Here is a 6,000-nt window from a genome sequence, read left to right as displayed (position 1 = left end):
ATCAGACTGGTCCGATTGGTGTGGCGTTCTATTTTCTCTACCTAACGTGATGGTAAGGTTAAGTTAGGTTAGCTAGAATTTTTAAATGGTTTTTTTCTCTCTTTTGCACCGTTTTATTTCGAAATCGTATAAAAAAGAGAGTTCAGTGTAAACTATTTCAATTTTCACGACATATCGACGCTTTTGGCCATACTAAATCGTATCGCGTGAATGACGTGATTTTTTAAAATTATTTATTTTTGTATACTTACAACTCGTACCACGTGTGCATAAAAACGCAAAAACTTCATTAAACGTTCGTGTCTCCCGCCAATACATGATTGTAAATTGCAAGTTCGCGCCGATACCCATCTGACAACGTTTGTGAACATCGTTTAAAAATGGCTACCTGTGTCGTGATTGCGTGTGATAATGCTTGCATCGATTCGGTGCGACTTGACAGAGCGCCATCATAAATCGACACGTGCGGGAAAAACAATCGTAAGTCCAAAACGTGAAATCTTCGGGAGAAACAAATAATAATACATTTTTCAGGATATTCTCTGCAATCTGAGATAGTTTGCATAAAATTATTGAAGTTAATATTGTGTTTACTATAACCGGTAGCAAAAATAAAATAAAAAACATTTTATAAAATGCATAATTTGTCTTTTGTCATAACTTTTGAAGTTTTGGATTAACGATCGTTTACCTCATACCTGCCAATATTATAAACCCATATTTCTACAATATTCACTTATAAGTACAATACATGAAAGAAAAATATATAATTATGTACGTATAGTATCTACGTATGCATAATACACGAATAATAATTTAACAAAACACACATACATTTATATATATATATATATATATATATATATATATATGTATATATATATATATATATATATATATATATATATATATATATATATATATATATATATATATATATATATATATACATGTATATATACATATAGTTCTTACGATGCGTGTCAATTTTTTTATATTGTATTCACTTTCCAATTCAGGAGCTTTAAAGACATACTACGACGACTTTTTAATGATTCGTTAACTAAAATTTGGTCTTTGTGACTTGAAGTGATCCTTTTTCTGAGAGTTTTGGGCAGTTTTTATAAGAACCAGATTCAAAAAAGATTTTAATAATTATTTGGACCGCTCACTTGGAGTATTGAATTTTTTAGCTATTTTTAACTGGGTCAACCTTCTGAATTCGTTAAAATTATTTGAGACCGCTCAGTTTTACTAAAATCACGTTTTTTTGCCATTTCAATATAAAATAATGAAGGTTTAAATAATATGTAAATACATATGTCGACATATATATCGCTCTCTCCTTTCAAGAACGTCATAAATCAAAAATCGTCAATTTTCAGTTGTGCATGTTTTCGGAATGCCCAGAAAATGTACTATATCCCAGCGAAAGCAGCATATTTTTAACTTAGTATTTACCCGCTACAGGGCAGAAAGTGTCGTTTTTGCATTTTGAAGAAAAGGTATTGTTGAATTGTTTTTTTAAAAATACTAAATATTTTTCAAATGGTGAAAAAACCTTCAAGTTTTGCCTAAAAGGATCTGTTGCACAGTAAAAAGTTTAATAAGTGGCTTGATATTTATTTTTAATACAATGTTTTATATTTTTAAACCTTAAAAACGTTCTCCTGAAAAATCAGGTTTTTTGATTTATGGCGTTCTTGAAAGGAGTGAGCGATACGTCGTAGTTTGTACTATATCTGTAAATCAGTGGTAAAATATGTGATATGTAGTAGCTGTATTCGTGCAACGTATTTCCTCTGAAGATTGGACGTAAACCCTTATTGTATTGGCTAATGGGGAAATTACACTTTCATCTGGGAGAAAAAACTTGGCAAGCTAACCGAAAGCTTTTGCGGTCAACGACTATACCCGGTGATAAAGTACGCAGTTTTATTCTCCTCCCGAGAATAGGGATCTGTGCACGCTACACGCTCTCCGCGCGACGCTTTTAGATTCTTTAAATATGAAACTTTGCCGAATCACTTACTATCGGGGGTGATTAGCGCTCATGATGTGGCTGAGAGAATAATTAAGTCGCGCTGCTCGCAAAATACTCGCAAAATAATAATTCATAATATTTAAGTACTCATTATAATCACATAAAGATATGTACAGAGAACGTATATAAATATAAAATTAAATTTTCGTTTGTTCAAAATCTTCAATATCCTAATGTAATTCACAGATTGCTTTGAAATTGTTGACGCAGCGTTGAATTTATAGTAAATACGGACGTGATTTATCTATCTGTATAAGTTATAATGTAACAGATGACAAGTTAAATATATTTTTTTACTGTTCTATACCGCAATGGCAGCGCCATCTGTTGAACTTAATAGCAACACAAGCTCTACTAAACGTTGCTCATGGCAAATGGGGTGCTTCTTGATAGCTGCTGTTACTTAACACTTTTTATATGTTTATTGTGTTTACATATTTTAAATATGTTCTTGTGAAATTAATCATTAGAAATGCGTGCTTTCTATTTTCTTTCTTTTCCATTTAATCGGAATGAGCCACAGCAATGCGTGGTACAGCTAGTTAATCAATAAATGAATAATTCTCACTCGAGGTTTCTTACCAGTACTTGTACTATACAAGCCTTGAAAAGCAAAGCCCCACAAATCTCTCGAGTAGTTATTTTAGATATAAAAAAAAACAATAAATTGTTTTATTTTAATTAAACTTACGCGCTCTTTAATTTTCATGATTCAATAGTTTTATTAGATTTAAAAAATATGTGTAAAAATTATAAATTATAAAAAAAACGCATCTTTAATTTACACGATTTGCGTTAGTTATTTTAGATATTTGAAAAATGTTTAAATAGTAAAAATAAATTACTTTGATTGATGAGACAGCCACTGTGTGGTAAAATCTATTCATTTTTAATTAACGTTTTACTTGGTAAATACCACTATTTATTCAAATCTTTTGTGACACGTGTTTCGATGCATTCCGCATCATACGGTGTTTGAAAATGGTTACAATAGATTTTAAGAAATAGTGGAATCAACAAAGTAGAACTTAAAGTACCGTAGAACGGGGCTACTTGAACTTTGATGTGCTACTTGAGCCCAGTACAAAAAAAATCTGTATTTTGTCTACAATAATGAACGTATCGACATGATTTATCGTTTCCCTGACAGGTGACACTTATTATCACGATACTTCGATCGATACCACGATCTAAATATTTTTTTGTACTGGGCTCAAGTAACACATCAAGGTTCTAGTAGCCCCGGTCTACGGTAAATAAATTAAAAATAAACTGAACTCTTTAATTTTCATGATTTACTTTATTCATGAAAATATTTCAGCATCTGAAATATTTAACAAATTAAAGACCGCGTGAAGCGTCGAAGTATAATAAAAGAAAGTTTATTTTATCCGCGCGATTGTGTGACGTCACGGGACAAGAGCGGAGGAATAGTATCTATTCAATTTTACAATTGGAATTTCCCGCTTCCTGGTGCCCTCCCCTCCGGGAACCACGTGGCGGCGCACCAACACTACCCCGGCCGAGCGCTGCCTCCCGAGATAGATGGCCCACTGGCTGACCGACGTGGCGCCATGCCACCCCCACCCCTACACACGAAAACCCGCGAAATTTTCAACCGCGCCGGGGTGGTTCAACCCATACCTATTTTTTAGAGTTAAATACAATATTTTTTTTACTTTTTCTTATTCGCCCAACGTCTTTATGTCACCGTTTTTAACAGCAGTGTCCTGATGTCCCGACGACCTAGAGCATGTCCCGATGGAAGATTTTACTATTTTTCTGTATTTCAGAAGCATTATTAACTTCGTGGTATAGTAATATAACATTATCCTTATCATTAACCGTTCACATTGTGTAATACCACTTAAAAACTCGATTTTGCGACTACCGGTTTCTAAATAACCATTTCCTTATATTATATTAGGTCAACTATAATATATAGTTTACCACAAAGTGATTGCCGATTCAATTAATGACACCATTCATTAATTAGTTTAACATAACTTTGTGAAATATCGTAATGTTTCAATTATTTTTAAAAAGTTGAAAACTTCTATGATTTAATATGTTGAAACTACTTATTTCGAGAAGATCTGTCATTCTCGAAACTTGTAATGTCTTATAAAGATAAGTATTTTTATTTTATACGAATACTCGTATACGAACACTTAAAGTAAAAAATTGTCTCAAAATTTAAAAAAATATAGAAACCTCATTCATTTGCATATACAAATACGTAATTACTTATTATCGTATAAATTTCTAATCAGCTTAGGTATATAGTTAATAAACAATTTGTTATTGTGCAACTTTTTAAAATGCGTTAAATTTATTTATCCGAAATAGTAATAGGAAATGCTGTTCGTTGCGTTTGATCCACCCTACAGTCGCACCTCCCTGTTACACGAGGGGTTGGTTGTGTGTAACTATGGCAGTGTAAGTAGGTAATATAAAGAAGAGGGGGGATAGACTTCGGCGCCGCTGAAGGCTTGTCGACTGAAATCTCCCATTGAAATGTACCCCGCCGCTACTCACTTACGCTACTCTTCAATCTTCAGGGTGTACTCATTTTACTGAAAAAGTTTAAAAACTGTTTTTACTATAAAGTGCACTTTTTAAGTTTAAGATCTGCACATAAGTGCAGTTCTTAAAAACTAATCCTCGTAACATGATTGCTTAATTTGGTAAATTTAACGAATAATTATTTTTAAATTCCTGTGCGCTTTTGGTAATTTTGCATTCCAATTCTGAAGCGCTTTATGAAGACGACAACGGATTTCTTCTATGAAGACGTATAAAGACGTTGCAATAAAAAAATAACCTTCTTTTTTTTTTAAATGTTAATATTAACGGTTGTATCTTTTATGATTAAAATAAAATAAATAATTACACAGATTGGTATCATTTTTGGATTTATCGTGTTTTTTACACGTTTCGAATTCTATATGATTTATTCTTACTAATATTGTGTAATTGTCCAGGACAGTGAAAACAGAAAAAAATAAGTATATATTTTGTATGATGTTTGCATTATTATTTTTTAACTACTGATAATAATTTTAATATGTGATGTTTAAAAAATAACATTGTTGCATACTCGTATAATCAACACTTATTCAAAAGTATTGACTGAAAAAATCAAAACATTTTTACGATATAAAACAATTCGGTTGAAACATAATTTTATTTCTTAGGATACGAAATAATAAGACAAAATTATGGCATATTTTACGGCTTACATTTTGTGATTGAACGTTTTTTTAACATCATGACTTTTTTTATTAATTATAAAACATGATGTATATAAGGAAAGAACCATTTGGTATCTTCCGACCCCCGCTACCTCGAGCAGAACTTCCTCGGAGGTGATTCTTGCTTATTCGGGTCATATGGCCCTAAATTATACTCGGAATACACGTATACTACCTACTTTATCTTGATATATTGTTATCTATATAACAAGCAGATATCTACTACGCCCTGGAATATATCTCACTCGATTTGTGTCACCTCGGGTATCGCCGAAATACTACTCGCGAGAAACTATCCCGAGGTATCCGATTTCGCGGAGGACGGTTTCTTATAGACTCCGTTTAATTTTTTCCTTCCTAGTATTTTCAAACAATTTATCAACCCCCGCCACAATTTTTCGGCGTCCTAACTTTAGAGAAATTTCCATCTTTCACCGTTAGTCTATCCTTGAGTGGGTTAAAATGGCGGTTCAAACTGTCTCGACCGCGAATATCTGCGTAATTTAAAATTGCGCTCTTAGAAATTAAATTAAATGGGGATTTATATGCCGAAAGAGGTTTTAAAAATGGGTTATTTTACCCGCTTGCAGATTTTTATCCAGTCTAATTGTTTTCTTGCGGGCAAAATTTACCGCGCCAATGATCGCCATTTTAGGGGAGTAATTATTTAAATGCTATCCCGTCAACCCTGTAATGAAAAAA

This window comes from Brachycentrus maculatus, unplaced genomic scaffold (genome assembly GCF_059751285.1).
Source record: "Brachycentrus maculatus isolate JH-2025_06_01 unplaced genomic scaffold, ASM5975128v1 h1tg000339l, whole genome shotgun sequence".
NCBI classification, from domain to species: Eukaryota; Metazoa; Arthropoda; class Insecta; order Trichoptera; family Brachycentridae; genus Brachycentrus; species Brachycentrus maculatus.
This window is presented reverse-complemented; position numbering follows the sequence as displayed.